The sequence below is a fragment of the Hemiscyllium ocellatum genome, chromosome 19, assembly GCF_020745735.1.
Source record: "Hemiscyllium ocellatum isolate sHemOce1 chromosome 19, sHemOce1.pat.X.cur, whole genome shotgun sequence".
Taxonomy (NCBI): Eukaryota; Metazoa; Chordata; class Chondrichthyes; order Orectolobiformes; family Hemiscylliidae; genus Hemiscyllium; species Hemiscyllium ocellatum.
Window position 1 is genome coordinate 71019509 of NC_083419.1, and position 22823 is coordinate 71042331.

Here is a 22823-nt window from a genome sequence, read left to right on the forward strand (position 1 = left end):
TTTGTTCTAACTCTGAGCTTCCAACCCAGCTCCCTGAAAGCCTGTCTGATATCCTCACCCCTCTTCCTACCTATATCATTGGTGCCAACGTGGACCACGATCTGGGCTGCTCCCCCTCCCCCTTAAGGACCCGGAAAACACGATCAGCGACATCACGTACCCTTGCACCTGGGAGGCAACATACCAAACGTGAGTCACTGTCGCCCCCACAAAACCGTCTGTCTGTACCCCTCACTATCGAGTCCCCAAGAACTATCGCTCTACCTTTCTCCACCCTTCCCTTCTGAGCAACGGGGCCAAGCTCTGTGCCAGAGGCCTGAACCTCGTTGCTTGCCCCTGGTAAGTCATCCCCCCAACAAGTATCCAAAACGGTATACTTGTTCTTGAGGGGAATGACCGCAAGGCACGGTAGCACAGTGGTTAGCACTGCTGCCTCACAGCACCTGAGACCCGGGTTCAATTCCCGACTCAGGCGACTGACTGTGTGGAATTTGCACGTTCTCCCCGTGTCTGCGTGGGTTTCCTCCGGGTGCTCCGGTTTCCTCCCACAGTCCAAAGATGTGCAGGTCAGGTGAATTGGCCTTGCTAAATTGTTCGTCGTGTTAGGTAAGGGGTAAATATAGGGGTATGGGTGGGTTGCGCTTCAGCGGGTCGGTGAGGACTTGTTGGGCCGAAGGGCCTGTTTCCACACTGTAAGTAATCTAATCTAAGGGAGGAGGTATGGGTGCAAGTTTTGCATTTCTTGCGGTTGCAGGAGAAGGTGCCGGGAGTGGAGGTTGGGTTAGTGGGGGGTGTGGATCTGACGAGGGAGTCACGGAGCGAGTGGTCTTTTTGGAATGCTGATAGTGGAGGGAAGGGAAGTATATCCCTGGTGGTGGGGTCCGTTTGGAGGTGGCGGAAATGACGGTGGATGATACGCCGTATATGGAGGTTGGGTGGGGTGGTAGGTGAGAACCAGTGGGGTTCTGTCCTGGTGGTGGCTGGAGGGACAGGGCTCAAGGGCGGAGGAGCGGGAAGTGGAGGAGATGCGGTGGAGGGCATCGTCAATCATGTCTGGGGGGAATCTGCGGTCCTTGAAGAAGGAGGCCATCTGGGCTATATGGTATTGGAACTGGTCCTCCTGGGAGCAGATGCGGCAGAGACGAAGGAATTGGGAAATTGGATGGCATTTTTACAGGGGGCAGGGTGGGAGGAGGTGCAGTCTAGGTAGCTATGGGAGTCAGTTGGTTTATAGTAGATGTCTGTGTTGATTTGGTCGCCTGAGATAGAAATAGAAAGGTCTAGGAAGGGGAGGGAGGAGTCTGATACAGTCCAGGTGAATTTGAGGGCGGGGTGGAAGGTGTTGGTAAAGTGGATGAACTGTTCAACCACCTCGTGGGAGCACGTGGCAGCGCCGATACAGTCATCGATGTAGCGGAGGAAAAGATGGGGGGTGGTGCCATGTAGTTGCGGAAGACGGATTGTTCCACATATCCTACGAAGAGATGCTGGAGCCCATGCGGGTGTCCATGGCAACTCCTTTGGTTTGGAGGAAGTGGGAGGATTGGAAAGAGAAGTTGTTCAGGGTGAGGACCAGTTCAGTCAGTCGAAGGAGGGTGTCAGTGGAAGGGTAGTGGTTGGTTCGGTGGAAAAGGAAGGAGCGGAGGGCTTTGAGTCCTTCGTGATGGGGGATGGAGGTGTACAGGGACTGGATGTCCATGGTGAAGATAAGGCGTTGGGGACCGGGGAAGCGAAAATCATGGAGGAGGTGGAGGGCATGGGTGGTGTCCCGAACGTAGGTGGGAGTTCTTGGACTAAGGGGGACAGGACCGTGTCGAGGTATGCGGAGATGAGTTCGCTGGGGCAGGAGCAGGCTGAGTCAATGGGTTGGCGGAGACAGTCAGGTTTGTGGATTTTGGGTAGGAGGTAGAAACGGGCGGTGCGAGGTTGTGGGATTATGAGGTTGGAGGCGGTGGATGGGAGATCCCCTGAGGTGATGAGGTTATGGATGGTCTGGGAGATGATGGTTTGGTGGTGGGAGATGGGGTCATGGTCAAGGGGGCAGTAGGAGGAGGTGTCCGCGAGCTGGCGTTTGGCCTCAGTGGTATAAAGGTCAGTGCGCCAAACTACTACCGCGCCTCCCTTGTCTGCCGGTTTGATGGTGAGGTTGGGGTTGGAGCGGAGGGAGTGGAGGGCTGCACGTTCCGAAGGTGAGAGGTTGGAGTGGGTACAAGGGGTGGACAGGTTGAGTTGGTTAATGTCGTGGCGGCAGTTGGCTATAAAGAGATCGAGGCCAGCACGGGGTGTCTAGGTGGATGGGGTGGTGTTGGAGGTGGGAGAAGGGGTCGTCAGAGGGTGGGCGGGAGTCTTGGTTGAAAAAGTAGGCATGGAGGCGAAGGCGGCGGAAGAATTGTTCAATGTCTCACCGCGTTTTGAACTCATTAATCCAAGGGCGTAGGGGAATGAAGGTGAGGCCTCTGCTGAGGACTGATCTTTCATCTCAGAGAGGGGGAGGTCTGGAGGGATGGTGAAACACGGCAGGGCTGGGAGCTAGGACCTGCTGTGGGACTGGAGCTGGGAGTGGGGGCGGGGTTATGCACAGGGGCGGGGACGGAGATAGGCGAGGGGGTGGGGTTAGACGTGGTGACGGAGATCGGCATGGGGATGGGGTTAGACGTGGTGACAAAGGTCTGCGTGGGGGCGGAGATACATGAGGCGTTGTGGTCGTGCAGGTTAGTGATGTCACTGGGGGCGGAAGTGGCTGTGGCAACGGCAACCCAAGGGGCGGAAATGGCTGTGGCGACGAAAGAAACGCTGTTATTCCCGATAGCCGCGGGGGTCGCGAATCCGTCGGCGATGGTCTTCCTGGCGATCGTGGAGGCGGTTGTCTTTTCGGCGATCACGGAGGCTGCGAGGTCGGTGGGTGTGGAAGTGATGTCACGGTCGGGGGCGGCGGTTGGAACCGCGTGCGCTGTAGCGGCCACGTGGTTAATGGCGTCCGACTGATTACGGAGGCCGATGGAAGATTCTGGAACAGTTGAGGAACACAGAGTGTAGGGGTAAGTACATGAAAGTTTTCGGTACTTACTGTCTTTAATTTCTGATATGGCTAGGAAGAACTGTTTGTTTAGTGTATGGATTCTTCTGTAGATGAAGAGCAGTAGAGGTCCTTTGCAAGTTGGTGAGAGTGTTGTCCTGAGCTGGGGTAGGGCTGATTGCAGGGAATGTAGGTAGCGACGCATGGCTGCAACGGTGGAGCGGAGGATCCGGAGGGAGGTCTGTTGCTGGAGGCTTCGGAATTGTTGCAGGTACAGGTTGGGTCCAAATTTTGTTGGTCGGAACGTAGTCCGGAGTCCGTGCGGGGTCAGTCAGTTCCGTAGGCAGGTGCTGAGGAAGGAGATGTGGCTGTGGTAACGAGTCTGTTTGAGAACGTGGCTGAAGAACTTCTGTGCAGAGGAGATGACCTGGTGGGGTGGGTGCAGTGAGAGAGAGAGACTCACTGAAATCCTTGTAGAGGGAGGAAGAGAGCTCCTTAAAGGAAAACCACCTCCAAACGGACCCCACCACCAGGGATATATTTCCCTCCCCTCCACTATCAGCGTTCCAAAAAGACCACTCCCTCCGTGACTCCCTCGTCAGATCCACACCCCCCACCAACCCAACCTCCACTCCCGGCACCTTCCCCTGCAACCGCAAGAAATGCAAAACTTGCGCCCACACTTCCTCCCCTACTTCTCTCCAAGGCCCCAAGGGATCCTTCCATATCCACCACAAATTCACCTGCACCTCCACACACATCATCTACTGCATCCGCTGCACCCGATGTGGCCTCCTCTATATTGGGGAGACAGGCCGCCTGCTTGCGGAACGTTTCAGAGAACACCTCTGGGACACCCGGACCAACCAACCCAACCACCCCGTGGCTCAACACTTTAACTCCCCCTCCCACTCCACCAAGGACATGCAGGTCCTTGGACTCCTCCATCGCCAGACCATCACAACACGACGGTTGGAGGAAGAGTGCCTCACCTTCCGCCTGGGAACCCTCCAACCACAAGAGATGAACTTAAATTTCCCCAGTTTCCTCATTTCCCCTCCCCCGACCTTGTCTCAGTCGAATCCCTCGAACTCAGCACCGCCTTCCTAACCTGCAATCTTCTTCCTGACCTCTAGGCCCCCACCCCACTCCGGCCTATCACCCTCACCTTGACCTCCTTCCACCTATCGCATTTGCATCGCCCCTCCCCCAAGTCCCTCCTCCCTACCTTTTATCTTAGCCTGCTGGACACACTTTCCTCATTCCTGATGAAGGGCTTATGCCCGAAACGTCGAATTTCCTGTTCCTTGGATGCTGCCTGACCTGCTGTGCTTTTCCAGCAACACATTTTAAGCTCTGATCTCCAGCATCTGCAGTCCTCACTTTCTTCTAGTTCAGGTGAAACCCATCCTTTTAAACAGGTCTTTTCTGTCCCAGAAGAGATCCCAGAGCTCCAAGAAAGTGACTCCCTGCACAGTGCAGCACCTCGTCAACCATTGTTTTATCTGCCCTGTCCTTTTATTCCTTCCCTCATTAGAACTTGGCACCAGAAGTAAACCAGAGATTCCGACTTTTCATATTCTCTACCTAACCTATGGCATGCACTTTGTAAAGCTTTAACCTTTTCTCTAACTATGTCATTCCTATCAATATGTGCAATAATTTCCAGCTTCTCACTCTCTCCTTTGACAATCTACTTCAAACGTTTTGAGACATCCTTCACCCTGGCACCAGAAAAGCAACGTATTCTCCTCGATTCACACTCACTCCCGCAGAATCTCCTGCCTGTGCCCCTCACAGGAGAGTTCCCAAAAAATATGATTCTTTGAAATCCTAACAAATCCGTTTAACATAAAATTCATTGTTATTGCCCAAGATCTGATGACCACTTACCCAAATTGGAATATCTGTTTGAGAGAGGAATAACCACAGGAGACTTCGAAACCACCTTCGTACCCTCCCTGACGGACAGTTATCGATCTGAATGATCTCGCTGTGTAATCACTTTGCTAAATCTATTTGTCTTCACACTCAGTATCTCTTGCAGGCCGTCAGTAACATTCATCATACAATGAAGGAGTTTTCATTAGCACGTTATATACTAAATTAAACGATCAGATTCATTATGAAGCATGCTAAAAATCCAACATATATATTAAAAAGAAATCAAACACTTAACTGAACAAATGAAAAAAAAGACAACTCCACCTCAAGTAATCCAACATTCAGCTTTCACTGTCCGGATACAAAAACCTCTCCCGAGCTGTCCCTATACAGGCTTCTCCACAAGCTCCATGTATAAACAATCTGTCCTTCCTCATGTACTTTTTTAACTTGATTATTTTTCTCAAATCTCACCCACCACTGACCGCAGGCTCACCAGTCTATAGTTCCCTGGCTTTTCCTTATCACCTGTTTTAAATAATGGCACCATGTTAGGAAGGGACCTTTCCCCTTTCTCCTTCCATTCTCTTCCTCTCCATCTCCATTTTTGGTGATAGGGTCAACATGGGCATCTACTTCATACTGACTGACTCCCACAGTTACCTGGTCTACACCTCCTCCAACCCCCCCACTCCTATAAAAATGCCTTCCCTTATTCCCAATTCCTCTGCCTCCGCCTTCCTCTGCTCCCAGGAGGACCAATTCCACCATTGAAAATCCCAGATGGCCTCCTTCTTCAAGGACCGCAGATTCCCCTCCTACATGGTTGATGATATCCTCCAGTGCATCTCCTCCACTTCCTGCACCTCCGTCTTTGAAGCTCACCTCTCCAATCCCAACAAGGAGAGAACACCCCAGTCCTCACCTTCTACTCCAACACCCTTCAGATAAAACAAGTCATCCTCTGCCATTTCTGCCCCCTACAAATAGACCCCACTACCAGGGATATATTTCCCTCCCCACCCTATCAGTGTTCTGCAGAGACCATTCCCTCCGCGAATCCCTTGTTAGGGCCACACCCCCCACCAAGCCACCCTCCACTCCTGGCACCTTCCCCTGCCATCGCAAGAGGTGCAAACTGTCCCTACACCATCCCCTCACTTCCATCCAAGGCCCCAAAGGATCCTTGCACATCTAGCAGAGATTTACCTGTGCTTCCACACACACCATCTGCTCTGTCCGTTTCTCTTGGTGTGGTCTCCTCTACATTGGGGACACAGGACACCTATTTGAGAAACGTTGCAGAGAACATTGTTAGATTAGATTACTGACAGTGTGGAAACAGGCCCTTCAGCCTAACAAGTCCACACCGACCCTTCAAAGTGCAACCCACCCAGACCCTGTTTCTTCAAAGACTCTGTCTTCAGTTTCCTTCTGGGACACAGTCACTAAACAGCCCCACCACTCTGTGGCAAAACACTTTAACTCTCCCTCCCATTCCACCAAGGACATTCAAGTCCTGGGCCTCCTCCACCGCCAAACTCTGACCACCTGATGCCTGGAGGAAGAACGCCTCATCATTCACCTTGGGACCCTCCAACCACACGGGTTCGATGTAGATTTCACCAGTTTCCTCATTTCCCTTCCCTCCACCTTATCTCAGATCCAACCATCCAACTCAGCACGGCCCTCTTGAACTGTCCTACCTGTCCATCTTCCTTCCCACCTGTCTGCTTCACCCTCCTTTCTGACCTATCATCATCACCCCCACCTCTATTTACCTATTATATTCCCAGCTACCTTCCCCCCCAAGTCCCACCCCACCCCTCCCATTTATCTCTCAGCCCCCAAGGACCCCATCTCATTCCTGATGAAGATCTTATGCTTGAAGCATCGACTCTCCAACTCCTCGGATGCTGTCTGACTGGCTGTGTTTTTCCAGCACTATGATTTTCAACTCTGATCTCCAGCATCTGCAATCCTCACTTTCTCCAAGAGCATGACTCTGTCCAGCAGCATGTCCAAATGCATACATCATCACCACCATCGACAAGTGGAAGGGGGAAGGAGAGGACTGTCTCTCTGTCACTGACCCAGGGGAGAGCAGACTGACCCCACTGTGTCTGTGTCACTGACCCAGGGAAGAGCAGACTGACCCCACTGTGTCTCTGTCACTGACCCAGGAGAGAGCAGACTGACCCCACTGTGTCTCTGTTACTGACCCAGGGGAGAGCAGACCGACCCCACTGTGTCTCTGTCACTGACCCAAGGAAGAGCAGACTGACCCCACTGTGTCTCTGTCACTGACCCAGGAGAGAGCAGACTGACCCCACTGTGTCCCTGTTACTGACCCAGGGAGAGCAGACTGACTACACAGTGTCTCTGTCACTGACCCAGGAGAGAGCAGACTGACCCCACTGTGTCCCTGTTACTGAACCGGGGGAGAGCAGACTGACCCCACTGTCATGTCCAGTGCACATGTAGGAGACACGTCACGTGCACAAAGATTGCACAAAGATTTTGTTTTATGCGAAGTTCTCAGGGTCTGAGAGGAAGGGGCCATCACACCAACAGCTAGAGGACGTTTCCCTGTGTCTTCCCACTGAAACTGGGCTGGAACAGAATTTCTGTAAATTGGTCACTTGACTCCAGGTCCGTTTGCTGAAACAGAACCCTTTAAAACTGAGAGTAACTGGCAATGCGAGAGTTAATGATGACCGATGGCCATTGTGTAGAAGAGTATTGTTACCGTGCTCTGATCCTTCCGCTAAAATAAGTAGGGCATTGGCTTTCCTCGCGCCAGCAAAGCCAAGGCGAAACCTGATGTGCTGGTGTCACAGTGCACCACAGATTCCTAACGTAGTCTCTCTGTCAATTGTACGCCAAAGCAGCCTCTGAAGGGGCCTCATTTGGAAGATGTCAGCCACTTTTCAAAGTGTGCAAATCAGCATCCGAAAACCTGAATTGTGTTTTGGAGTAGTTACCATGTCAGTGGCTCACTCCATCAGCAACAGCAATGGATGAATTTGCAGTCTGAGATGAAGCTCTGGACTTGTCCTATCATAGAGTCACTAATATTAACGTGTGCCCCCGAAATCTCAGTCATGTTGGAACTGAAACTGAGGAAATGACAGAAAGGCTACCGAACGACATTGTATCCATTTTGTTTTCTTGACATCACAGGGGAGCAGAAAAAGGCAAACAGGGTGGGGGGAAAATAACACAGTGAGGCACGTGTAGCTCTGCTGAAACTCCTTCTCGCTGATTCAGTCAACAGCGAGAGACGTGAAGGTGACTCAGGCAGGAGAGCTTTTCACATGGAGAACAAAGAGCAGTCACATACAGTTAGCACCTCTTTGACATCTCCTGGGGGTGGGGGTGGGGGCGCTGCCTTTTGAATTCTGTCATAATGTTCAGAAACTGTGTTTTGTGCATCTCTAATAAGCACCATGGAATTTAGTGAACTTTACTGAGTCGCTTCTCATCGATTCCCACACAGGTTTCCAACTCAGCTGGCAGCCATGGGACTCATGTCCAGGTGTGGACAGCTCTGCAGCAAATTGCACGGTTAAGGTACAAGAGAAGGAAACTGGCAACTCGTACCGGCTCTGGGGTTCGGACAGACTCACAATGTGATCTGTCCTTCTCGAATTCGAATGGTAACTCAGCTTTTCAGGTGGAGAACATTCTTTGGGACTCTTTTACTGCAAAACAGTCGCGGTAAGTGTAACTACGCTACACAGGATAATCCGACACACGGTCTGCTCAGCTTTGTACATTTTTCCTGTAGTCCGATGTTTTCTCATGTTACGTGTAATTGCGAAAGTTGTTCTGTTTCGAGCAATGGGCAAAATCATTTACCAAAAGAAGAATCTAAATTCCAGTACTGTCGTACAGCTCACCGTTTCTTTATCGAATCGTAACCGAATGTACTTTCTCACAGACACATTACATTTGTCACTCAAACACGTCTCAGAAGGTAGAATCAGCTTCCCATTGATTTTTGTTTGGATTGTAGGGCTATCATGATCTGTTGTAAAATTGATATTGTAGCTCGGCATATCCCAACAGCAATGCGAGCAGGGCAGGGATCGTGGAACCATTTCCCTGGGACTTTGCTTCGATTGCTTGGAAGAGCACCATTGACAATGTATGAAAATGCATGACTGCTGCGTCTGGGCTATGGTCGAATGGTGTAAGCCGCTGGGTTTAGAGGCCAATGAAGCTGGTCAACAACCAGCTCTCCTGAACAGGAAGGTGAAGCGTGAAACGGCTGCAAATTCCAATGCTGAACAACTCTGAGCAGCAGCAGCCGAAAGAACCGGCAGCCTGGCGGGTGTCTGTAGTGTAGTGGTTATCACATGCGAAAGGTCCCCGTTAGAAACTGGGCAGAAACAGCTTGGTTCCAGATGGCAGTTTCACGGGTTGGCGCGCACTGTGCTTTCTTGCTTACTGCTTTCACTAGTAAACCTATCTGCGAATTTACAGACCCGTATCTGTTGCAAAGATGAAAAGGACTACAGTTCTACTTAATTACTGTGTGAAACGTTAGGAGTTTATAGTATCCATTTGCCTTACAGGCATCTTACATTTCAAGATTTTCCCTTATCCATGGTGAGGGAGAGAGACGCTGACTAGAATTTTGTTGTTACTTTGTTATTCGCTAATTAGCTCCAGGGAATTCATCCTGTTTTACATGAATGTTCACAGTTACTTTGCTGTTTATTTGGAACAGAGAAAAAACGAGTTCAGAATGATTAGGAAATTACAACTTGAGCAGCCATTTTTTAAAAATCTGTTTCTGCTCAAATTATCCAAGTATTAACTAACAGTCCATGACTTACAAAGGAATGAATATGCAACTGACAGATTTGCTGATGAGAAAATGAAGGGTTAAAAAAAATAACTAAGAGGACTTTGGGATGCTACAGAGAAATATAGGTTAAGTGAGTAGTCAAAGACCTGACAAATAGAGTTTTACGTGCTTAAATGTGAAGTTGTCCATTTGACAGGAAGAAAAGCAACGGTTTTTTTAAAAGGGGGGAGATTTCATTTAAAAAATCTCTCACTGTAACGCCGTGGGATCAGAGTGTAACAGCACATGAATCACAAAGTGCTAATATATAGGTACAGTAAGTAATTAGTAAAGCGAATAAATGTTTTCATTTTATCGCGGGGAATATAAATACAAACGTGGAGAGCACTGGTGAGCCTATATCTTGAATGCTCTAATTCCTATTGGTCGCCTTGTTTAAGGAAGGAAGTAAATACATTGGAGGCAGTTCGGAAAAATGATGACCAGAACGGTACCTACTGAGTGACTTGTCGTACAAAGGAAATTTGGATAGGCTAGGCTTGGGGCAGTTTGTGTTTAGGGGAGGAAGAGGAAACTTGATAGAAAGAAGATGTTTCCTCTGACAGAAGAGGCGAGAATGAAGGGTTACTGTCTAAACGTCAGTGGTTGTCCTTTTAAAACAGATGAGGTGGTTTGTTTTTCTCTCAAAATGTGGAATATCTGAAAAATCATTAAAGCAGAGCTATGGGATATTTTAAAGGCAAAGATAAATAGATTACTGTTGGGGGAGGGGTGGTGGAAGGTTTTCAGGGTAGGCAAGAATGTGGATTTAAAGTTACAATTAGATGAGACATACCCGTGTTGAATATCTAAACCATCCCGGGTTTGTATGGGATGTGGTAGGTTGATTTAAATGCCACATTGGAGTTTCAATATGAAGTTTCAACAAACATGTTTCTAATGCTGAAATCCTCAATCTTCAGAGATTTTTCCAGGGGTTGAAGTTTTCAAGTGTTTGTTTAAAATCAATGAATTTGCGCTGTAACACCAATTGCAGATATGAAAACTGTGACATTTCCAAGGCCGAAGAGATTCCAGTAATGAATGAGGTGATCACAAGTTTTAGTCCAATGTGTGACTTAATTAAGCTGCATCCAGAAGACAACAATGTGAAAGACAATCCATGCCACTTCCTGGAAGTTCTATGGTGGGAATTCTGTATGAGGACATGCCAGAGCAATCCAACAAACACCAGCCCACAGCAGCCCCATTAACAAAGTTGCTGTAATATGTCTATAATGTTTGCAGTTTTCTGAAAGATTAGAGATTTTATTTGCTTAAAAAATAATTGCATCAATTCAAAACATTCAAAAGTGGTCAGTGGAAAATTGCTTGTCCATTCAATGTTCAGATCTCAGTTTGTAGTTGAACATTTAGATAGCTGAACTCTGAAACAAGGACAAATATATTGAACAATTAGGGTTCCAACCTCCTCCGCTCCCTTCATTGTGCCTGTGGTGACTTTCAAATCCCCTTTGAAAGTTTTAAAGAGAAACCTATTGTTTTCCATTGTCCTACTATGTCTGGAAGTTTATCTATTTCACTAAAAGGGTTGATCAAAGAATGTGATCCTGAATCCCTGAGTATCCAGCAATTTCATACCAGCCGTCAGCCAATTGTGAACACAAGACCTAGTGTTTTTTCATGACTAATTTTAGCTGCGGACATTGCGAAGAACCTAGAAACCTAATGTCTCCAGGGACAGTTGCAGTGGTCACAAAGCACTACATTTGCATCCCTAATGCTGGCTTTGTTCCTACAGGTTGAAGGTCTTATTTAACTAGAACAACAGAAAGTATCCGAATAAAACCCGAGAGAACTGCGAATGCTGTAAATCAGAAAGAAAAACAGAGTTGCTGGAAAAGCCATTGCTGGAAAGCATCCAAATCTCTTCAGTGAAATGTTTCCCCTTCCTCAGCCCGGCCCTGAACGGTTTACCTCCCATTGACCTCTCTGGTCTATACTGAAAGAAAAATCCCTTCTCCCAGACATTCTCTGCCTCGCCCCCTACCTGCGCTCTGCTTTCTTACAAATCAGTTCTGTAAGTTTGACACAAAAAAATCACCAACTAATGCAGTCATCCTTCTGCAGTGTGAGCAGTTTAACAAAAGCAGCTGAATAAGAGCTGCAATACTGAATCCAGATCCTTCAGCCATTCCAACAGCTGGTACATAATTGTAGATGGGGGCAAATGCTGATTTCAGTGACTAAACTTGTCTGTTCAATTATAGGCCTGGTAAACTTGACAGCCTAAACTGCGATGGAGCTGGCAAACCATGCCTTCCAAATCTCAGGCGGTCACAAAAAAGGATGTTTAATACAATACGTGACCATGATGTTGCTTCATTCCGAGTACAAGAAAGTGAAAGTAAATTGCTGGTGGGCTAGCAGTTATGGTAAGATAATGTAGGGACTCCTCATGAAAACATCACATGGCAATGCAGAGAACACCATTCCCGACCATAGCATGCCTCGCTATTATCTACATTATTCTTTGGGTCAGAGAGGTTTTTTTTCAAAACAGACAGTTTTAGAAGAGAACATCAAAGAAGCTTGAATTCAAAATTGCTTGCCTTTAAGAATTCAAATTTGGGTTACTTGTCCCTGATCATTTTAGTCTCTTAAAATGAATATATTCAAGAAATGTGTATCCCATCACGCTCTCACCCTATCACCAGCTATTGTGTCCATCAAACCTATGAAAGGGGTTGAACAACAAAATCAGTACTGATTGCAGGATCCATCTGGATTGTGAGAAGTTTAACAAAAGCAGATGAACTCAAGCTGAACTCAATACTGAATCCAGAGTCTTCAGCCATTCAGGCAGCTGGCACTCAGTAGCAGCTGGAGGCAAATGCTAACTTAAGGACTTAATTTATCTTGTCTAACCAGTTGCAGGAATAGTAAGGTTAACAATCTAAACTGCAAGGGATATGGAAAATATTTCTCCATGATTGTTTGCAATAACTAGAAAATATGTTTGATCTTTCGTATAATTCGTATTTCATTTTATAATTTTTTCTCAAAGGCAGTTACTGGAGAACACACAGTTCCTGTGAAGTTATTTGGATATTTCCTTCTGCATCCAGGAACCATGTAGCAAACCTCATTCCAGGCCCGAGTTACCCCAGTAAGTTTAACACATAAAATATGTGTTACATCCGGAAGTTGGAAGGTGGTGTTCTTTCTCACACAGTGACATTTGTAGTCATAATTTTATGAATTCTTGTGAAGCCCTGCTGCTTGAATTGAGAGTTGGAGTCAAAGGTGACGATTGGCAGCACCAAAGGTGGCATGGTACTGACAGTAGCTAATACAGAAGTTGCTGTATGGTCACAAACCATTATTGAAATGGTCTGATCCCAGGAACTAACAACAACAGTCTAGATTAGAGTGGTGCTGGAAAAGCACAGCAGGTCAGGCAGCATCCAAGGAGCATGAAAATCGACATTTCGGGCAAAAGCCCTTCATCAGGAATCAACAGAGTGAAGGCAGAGCAGCGACCTTTTCTTTGCTGCCATTAGTGGTGGGTATTGCTGAGCCTGCACTAAAGAGATTTGCCGGCCAAAACCCACTGTGGGAGTTGAGGAGCTCTATTATTCACAACTCAGACTGCCATGAGTGGCTCTCAGTTGATGACTTCATTTGCCCCCCCACTGATAGGATAACATCATGGTGCAGAAGGGAGGTGGGCTTTCCTCCTGAACTCCCCTCCACTTGGTCTGACTCGTGATAATCTTGGCAAATGCCAGTTGACTTGGAAAATTCAGCCCTATATGTACAGACAGTACCAAAGGTCTTCATTGGAGACATTGGAAAATTGGGGCCTACTCTCTATTTGGGTCTAGAGCTCTTTAGTTAAGACATTGTAACAAGAATAAAGCATTGAAGAAATGGAGTTGTTACATCATATCTCCCTTTCTTTGCTTCCACACTCCAGCCTCACTATCTTGTCTTGCAAACAGCCAATAAAGCTTTTGGGGAAATAAATCACCATCGACTGTAATTGTGTCTTGAAGTGGTTTTACAAAACCAGCTGTCAATGGCAAGAAATACTTACTCAATTTTTCACATTAATAATGATTTTATTGTGCATGTGGATGTTTGCTTAAAATGACTGAACAGCACTTTTCTGACCATTTGCAGATCACCTGACAGCCCAAAGTACAAGGTCAATGGAAAACTCTACACTCCAAAGTCTATCATGAGAAAAGTAAGTTTGAAACCAATATGTGATTAATGTTTTGCTTCATTCAGAGTACAAAAAATAGAAAGGAAGTATAAGAAGATCATATGAGGAAAGGCTGAGGCACTTGGGGCTGTTCTCATTGGAGAAAAGAAGGTTTAGGGGAGATTTGATAGAGGTGTACAAGATGATTAGGGGTTTAGATAGGGTTGACAGTGAGAACCTTTTTCCGCTAATGGAGTCAGCTGTTATTAGGGGACACAGCTTTAAATTAAGGGGTGGTAGGTATAGGACAGATGTTAGGGGTAGACTTTTTACTCAGCGGGTTGTGAGTTCATGGAATGCCCTGCCAATAGCAGTGGTGGACTCTCCCTCTTTATGGTCATTTAAGCGGGCATTGGATAAGCATATGGGGGTTATTGGGCTAGTGTAGGTTAGGTAGGCTTCGGTCGGCGCAACATCGAGGGCCAAAGGGCCTGTACTGCGCTGTATTTTTCTATGTTCTATGTTCTATGTTACTGGTGAGTTGGCAGTTACTGTAAAGTATCGTTGGGACTTTTCAGGAAACGTCACACAGCAGTGCAGGGAATATCACTCCAGACAAGAGTGTTTGCATCACTGCCTCTCTGTTACCTGTATCATTATGAGGGCTTCAGAATTTTTTTTCAAAAATATTTTTTTAGGATTGGACATCAAAGACACTTCATTGGAAGTTAGCTTGCATTTTGTTGTTGAAGTTTCTAAACTCTGAATATAACTATATTCAAGAACTGTCTCTAATTATCACCAGCAACAGTATTTTTCAAATCCTTGAAATGTTTTGAAGAACAAATTCACCATCTATTGCAGTCACCCATCTGGAGAGTGACCAGTTTCACACAAATGGCTGAATGCAGGCTGCAGTCCTGAATCCAGAATCTTCAGTCTTTCAAACAGCTGTCCCACAATTGTGGGATGGAGGCAAAAGCTCATTTAAATAAATTAATTTATCTATTATCACCAATTGCAGGCATTTTAAGTGTGAAAATCCAAACTGCGATGGAAATGAAACTTATAGTCTGTCATGAACAACTGGAGAAATTAAAGTGTCAATTTGATCCAAACTTCAATTTAATTACTGATTAATATTGTATTTGGAATAAAGGTTCTTGCTGGAGAACCAGCAATTCCTGTGAAGTTATGTAGGCATTTCCTTCTGCCTACATGCAGGAATAATATCAAATACCCTATTCCAGGCCATAGTTAGCACATTAGGGAATCTGCTGGGCTCTGCCTCCCAAGTGTGTGTTTTTCCTAGAAGTTAGATTGTGGTGTTATTTTTAAACAAGACTTTTGCAGTAATACTGTTGTGAATTGTGGTGGAGCCCTGCTGTTTGGAATGAGAGCTGGAGCCAGTGCTGCTGTGAATGATGGCACCACTAATATTGGCATGCTGCTGATGTGGCCTGATCAGGAAGCTGTTGCTGGGTCACTATTCCAAGAATGAAATGGCCCAATCTAAAGAGGTAATGGTGTAATTGGAACGAAAACAGAGTGGCAAACCTTTCTGTGCCACCATTAATGTTTGCAATTGCTGAGCCAATAGCCATTGATGAGGAAAGTTCAATCCTGTGTGTAGAGCCAGTATACAAAGCTCTTCACTGGAGAAATTGGTCAGTTTGTTGCTGTTCTATAACTGCCCTAAGCTCTTTATCTGAGACTTTTATAGACTATGCAACCCATGTAAAGTATTGAAGGAATGGGTTTGTGACATCCTTCATTTCCATGTTCCAGCCTGCCTGTCAGTGGCTTGAGATCCTGACACTCCTATTCAAGTTTCTAACAATGTTTTTATTCTGAACGTAAATGTTTGCTTAAATTGACTTAATAGCACTTGATGACCATTTGCAGCTCTGAAAATGTCACCTGCTGAAAGTGCAAGGGAGCTGGTGATCCTGGTTCTCCAGAAACTGAGGTCATTGAAAAGTAAGCTGTATACAAGGTGTTACTGTCTACTAAAAGCCAGCAGGTCTGGCTGTATCTGTGGAGAGAAAGCAGAGTTAATGTTTTTAGTTGAATGACTCATGTTCAGAACTTCAGATCTCTCTGAAGAAGGGTCACAACTCAATGTGAACTCTGCTTTCTCTCCACAGATACTGCAAAATATGTTGAGTTTCTCCAGCAACCTCTGTATTTCTTTCAGATTGTCAACTTCCACAGTTTGTTCATTCACATTAAAGAAATTACTGACTGGTATATAATCTTTGCTCTATCATTAATGTGGTAAAAAGACATTTTCGGTGGAAGCTTGCAGTTAATGCAGCAGACCTGATGCTGGGACTGAAACCTGGAGGCTTTGGCCTATGCCAAGGGTGGTATGTTGCCAGTAGTGGCCAATGAAGAGATTCTTGCCAGGGTTACTCATCAGTTGATAGTGCGGCTTAGTTTCAAGATCTGCTAGTCCAGTAAGAGGGAGGACAGATCAGCACATGAGTGAGCCCTATTAATCATACTGACCATTGCTGAGACGGCAAAGGTGGGCGCAATCAGGGAAATGAGGGAGGCAGGCCTGACAGCTCATGGGGAGTCAAGATGTCAAAGAGAACTGGTTTATGTCAGCATGGCTTAGCAATGGGAAGGTGCCAGACTCCCTCTCTGTCATTTTACCAATTCTCCCACCTCCCAGTTATTTGCCAGTGAATAATTTACCATGCATTAACACACAGTCTTTAATTCAATATTTCTTGCCCTTCAATGTTCAGGTCATCAGTTGTTCATTTCTAAGCAATGAGGGTAGACATATTGAAGATATTGACTACTTAACTCTTTGCTTGCCAATGCTATTGCATGGCCCACCTCCCCTCACCCTGTTCCTCAAAAACGAACAGACCATGGTGTGCTGCAAACCTGTGCGAAAGTTGAAAAAATCAGCAGATACTGCAGTTATATCATTAGAAAATGACTTTTTAACAAAAAAAGTTTCTGTAAGATTTCTGTAGGAAATTCCTCTTGAAAACATCTCCCAGTGCTATAACAAACACCACCATTCCAGATCACAGCCTCTCCCAGTATGTGCATTATTCCTGATGATTCAGAATGATTCCTCTTTTTAAAAAAATGCTGTAAAAACTCAATCGAGCCTTTTGATCTTCATGTTTTCATAAGATGCAAGTCATTTATTGGTGTAAGTCCTTTGTTTAATTTGTGCTTCATGAGGACTTGTGGCTGGGGACATTTTGATTGTCAGGAGGATGGGAATCAAAGTTTGCCAGACTTGAGTACAACCACGAGGAAGCAAGTTTGATTTGATCGGATTTTGATGCGGTTTAATTATGTTTCGTTTGCAATACAGCTGTGTGAAAAGGGAATGTTGGAGAACCATTGATTCCTTCAAAATGTTTCGTGCGATGCAATGAATGCCAGTCCAGACACCAGCAGCCACAGTAAGGAGGCTGCTGGACTGCCTCCCTGAGAGTTTAATATTAGAGACAGAGTTTTCTTAAACAATAGTACCAACATTGAAGAATCCAAAACGCTGAGATGGGAAATTGCTTGCTGATCAATATTGAGGTTCCATTTCTGGACAATGCAGCCAGAGTGAAAAAACTGAAGAAATGGCTCCTCTCCTTCACCCCACCTCATTGTTTCTCTTTCCTCTTGTCGTCACCACCTCCCCGACTCCAAACTTCCTCCAAATTCATTGCCGTGGTGAAAGTTTGGCTCCAATTAAGAGTGTGACCTGCTCCTGGTCTCCTAGCCTTGGAATATCTCCATTGAATACTTTGCACTTTTTATAATCTATGCTGGCCAGCTGGCATGTATATCCATGGAGTCAGGCATTTTCCCAGTTAATGGCTATTTGTTTAAATCAAGCTTATAAAGTGTTTTTATGGTTAATATAATAGAGGCAACATCACATCCACACTGTTTCACTGATGTCATCAATTAATCGAAGCCAAAATACTGAGGTCATTACACTGCTCTGGGTCAGAGACCTGTAATTACTCCTGGGTTTATTATGGCCAGATCTTTCATTAAACATAGAATTATTAAAGCAGCAGAAAAGTAAAAGGAATAAAATTCTCTTTTCAGCAGAACAGCCAATACTGACTAATATGACATGCACCTTCAGTGAATTTGAGCAATGAGAAATTACTACATTACGTTCTGAATCAAACATTGAGTTACAAGTTGTGCTCTTCAGGGTTAAATTAGCAATAGTTTATAAAGAACTTGAGCTTCTTTTTCCAAGATAACGAAGTTAAACTTAAATCCTTGCATTTGGGATGTTTTCCCTCCATCTCAGTACAGAGAATCTTCGTTTGACCTCTTTACTCCCCAGCCACCAGCTCCTGCCCTCACAGCCAAAAATCTGGATGTTGATAAGGAGTACCGAATATTAACTTTGTGATCATGCACATATTTAAAATGTTGTAACTGGTACTTTATGACCAGTTGCAGCTGTGAAAATGTTGATAGGTCACCCTGTGAAGTAGGTGGAAACCTCAAATTGTCGGAAACTAAGTGGTAAGTAAGTTTGGTCTGATATCAGATTAAACTTGCTGTGTATTTGGGATCCAATAATATGAAAGGGAGCTGCTGGCAGTTGTTCTAAGATTATTTCAGGATTGCCTCAGGAAGGCATCAACCCAGGCTACAGCAATTTCAGAAAACAACTACTAGACTGGTTCTGAAATGTTTGGCTTATTTTGAGAGAGTAGACAATGTTGAATCAGCATAAAACATCCAAAGGTTTTTAATGGTCAGTTGGATGTTGCTTGTCTTTCAGTGTGAAGGTCTTGCATGGCCCACAAACAGCTACAACCAAGGGTGACAGACTGAAGAAATGGTTTTCTCTTCTTTTTATTCTGTACTGTCTCTTCCACACCCCAACCCCAGGCATTGCCTCATTGTGATGTCCTGTAGACATCCTGTGGAAGTGAAAGGAACCTTATACCAACACGACCATCTTACACAGTCATTCCTGATGAAGGGCTCTTGCCTGAAACATTGATTTTCCTCTTTGGATGCTGCCTGACTTGCTGTGCTTTTTCAGCATTACTCTAATCTTTACAAAGTCATTGACTAACTTAAGAAAACTAGTTGACCAGGCTTGAAATACTGAATCTCAAGTCTGATTTTTTTTTGTTAAGTTGCTTTGGACTTAATTCTGGATAAGATTACTAATGTTAAATGCCTTAATTTGTGCTCTTTGATCAATTACTATTCTGGAAACATTGTCAGTACAAACGGTGAGGAAAATAGGAATGCAGGTTCTCCAGGATCAAGTGAAGTGTTTGCAAAGTAACTTTAGTTCCATGCATGACTAAGTTCGTCATATTTCAGAATATAGCAAACGTTTAGAAAATAGCTGGAGAGCTGGTAGTCTGTACAATGTCATACAACTGTCAATGGTAACAGCTCGGAGGCAGTGATTTGATTATGTTTGTACCAGCTCTCAAATAGGAACTTGCCTACATTCACTCCCAAGTCTCTCTACTAAGTACTACTGCAAAACGTCTCCTTCAGAAATTTGTAGCTCCCTTTTGAAGACCTTAGTTGAAGCTGTCTCCACTACTACTATATTAAGCAGAGCATTCCAGTTCTGAACTATGTTATTTTAAACAAAAACCAACCAAACTGTTATTTTTCTTTTGCTGATCATCTTAAATCAGTGTCCTTTTATTGTCAAGTCTTTTTTTAAATAGAACCCCTACAGTGTGGAAAGAGGCCATTTGGCTCAACAAGTCCACACCAACCCTCCAAAGAGTAGCCCATCCAGATGCATTCCCCTACATTTACCCCTGATAAATGCACCTAACCTACACATCAATGAACTGTGGGCAAGTTAGCATGGCCTGCACAGCCGGAGGAAAGCCATGCAGACACGGGGAGAATGTGCAAACTCCACACAGACGGCCACCTGAGACTGGTATCAAACCCAGGGCTCTGGCCCTGTGAGGCAGTCGTGCTAACTACTGAGCCACCAATTGTTTGTTTGTTCTTACCTGCTCTATCCAAATCCCTCATGATTTTGACCACATGTAAACTGTCTTCTTCATCGTCTCTTCTCTATAAAGAGCAGCCCTTGCTTCTTCAAACTTTCCACATATTTGTCCAGTTGCTCATCTCAAGAATCTTTTGTGCATCCTCTCAAATCCCTTCCTGAAGCATGCTGCATAAATAGTGGATATGAGGGAAAAGTGGGATGTTTTATAACCATTTATCATAACTTTCATATTTTGCATGCGAAGGTCCTATTTATAAAGTTCAGAATCCTAATAATTTCTTCAACCTGCAGTCCCATCTTCATAATATGCGTGCACACACAATATGTGTAAAAGATATTAAATATCAGATTGGGGTCATTTAGGGAAGCAAAGATTTTAGCTTGGGTATAAAATGCACAAGGAACAATCCAGAAAAATTCTGAATTGGAGGATGGCCGATTTCAATGCAGCAAGAGGACATTTGCAGCAAGTACATTTGAGCATAAGTTTGGGCAAAACTGCAATGAAACAGTCTGCCTTCCAAGGGGAGATTGTTCATCTACAGTCTTAGTGTTTCCACAAGCAGGAAATGGTGGCAAAAACAAAACTCTAATTCCCTGCATGATGTAACAAAGGATGAGGATTATTGATAACCTTAGTGAGAACCGAACTACATATAGGCAGTTCAGAGGGGAAGTGAAGAAGGAAATGAAACTGGCAACTAACATTAAACGGGAATCCAAAAGTCATCATTAGTCATGAACAATGAAAAGGTAGCTAAAGAATGAGTGGAAATGTTTTCTCTGTACCTTCTCTGATCAAAACATTTCATAATTTTAGAAGCGTCAGCCTTCTTTTCAAGAGAGAACTGAGCAGCATGACATTTCTTCCTTGGTATACACAGCCAGAAACTTGTGTATCATTCTTAGAAATCTTCTCTTCACTCTGTCTCGTGCTACTGTATCCATTCTATAGCATGCCAACTGAAACTGCAGGCAATACTCTCAATTATTGTTAACCAAATTTTTATAGGGACCCTACTTTCAAATGTAACCTTTTAGAGATAAAGCTTTGAGCTTTGTTTGTGTCTTTCTGGCCTGCAGAACTTGTGGTGAAATTGTTAGTGACTGATATAATTGTCTCTTTATCACAAAAACGATCCCTTAGTTCGTCTCCCCGACTTAGATGTGCATCTTCGAATAAGTGGCCTGCACATTATTCCTACCAAGACGTAACACCTTACATTTATCTGTGTGGAACTTCATTTGCTAATTATTTGACCATCCTGTAAATTAATTAATGACCTCTTGCAACTTCTTGCAGTCCTCAAAGTTGACTATCTTATCACATTTCTCTTCCAATTTGATGTCATTGAATTGCTTTTTTTTTGTAATAATGAGAGACAATATTTAATTTGCATTTTTATTTTATTTTGAATTTTTAGTTAAGTACATAGGGAGGTGCAGTAGTCCTCATGGTAACTATGACAATTGAATGTAGAATGATGGATAGATGAAATTATTACAAACACAGGGATAATTAATAGGCTCAATTAGCTGCAAGGTCAAAGCAGGAATTTTTTTTCCATGAATCATATGGTGAGGTTATCCATAGTGCAATTATTTTTTGTCCATTTCCTTTTTTGTTGTAGTTTATCTCCCCGTGTCTTTCTGTGCTCCTGGTATCAAATTAAAAAGGCACCCATCCATGATTTTAAACCAACTGCTATGAAAATAAAGCAGCATTTGTATAAAATGTAGCATGATCTATGAAGCCATCCCTCTTGGCTGTTACATATTCATAGCCACATACATTAATATAGGAAGAGGCTGAATAGGCTGGGGCTGGTTTCCCTGGAAGCTGAGGAGTGACTTTATAAAGGTTTATAAAATCATGAGGAGCATAGATACGGTAAACAGACAAGGTCTTTTCCCTGGGGTGGGCGAGTCCAGAACTTGAGAGTATAGGATTATAGTGAGAAGGGAAAAAGCTGAATGGACCTAAGGGGCAACTTTTCATGGAGAGTATGGTGTGTATGGAATGAGCTGCCAGAGGAAGTGGCGGAGACTGGTGCAATTACAACATTTAGAAGACATCTGGATGGGTATATGGATAAGAAGGATTTAGAGAGATATGGGCCAAGTACTGGCATATGGGAAGAGATTAGTTAGGATATCTGGTCAGCATGGACGAGTGAGACCAAAGGGTTTGTTTCCATTTTGCACATCTCTATGACTCTATTCCTTTGCTCTTTGGATTGTCCTTTCCATTATCTACCAAGGCTATCCAATATTCCTTTTCTTCCCTCCTCATTTCCCTCTTTAGAATGTCCCTACACCTCTTGTATTCTTCAAGAGATTCATTTGATCCCAGTTATCTATGTCTAATATATATTTCCTTCTTATTCTTAACCAGACCCTCAATATCTTTATTCCTCCAGTGTTCCCTCCTCTTTCAAGCCTTACCTTCACTTCAATGGGAACATAATGGTGGGCGGCACGGTGGCACAGTGGTTAGCACTGCTGCCTCACAGCGCCTGTAGACCCGGGTTCAATTCCCGACTCAGGCGACTGACTGTGTGGAGTTTGCATGTTCTCCCCGTGTCTGCGTGGGTTTCCTCCGGGTGTTCCGGTTTCCTCCCACAGTCACAAAGATGTGCAGGTCAGGTGAATTGGCCATGCTAAATTGCCCATAGTGTTAGGTAAGGGGTAATGTAGGGGTATGGGTGGGTTGTGCTTCGGCGGGTCGGTGTGGACTTGTTGGACCGAAGGGCCTGTTTCCACACTGTAAGTCTAATCTAGTCTAATCTAATAATGCCTCTGAACTCTCGTTATCTTATTTCTGAAAGCTTCCCACTTGCTGGCCAACACTTTAGCTGCAAACAGTCTACTTCAATTAACCCTTGAAAGTTTG

The 22823-nt window shown here is 44.8% G+C and overlaps 1 pseudogene; it reads right to left on the reverse strand.

The window, feature by feature from the left end:
• Window positions 1–22823, reverse strand: part of LOC132824818 (Ig heavy chain C region-like) — a 59224-nt pseudogene that overhangs the window by 19680 nt on the left and 16721 nt on the right.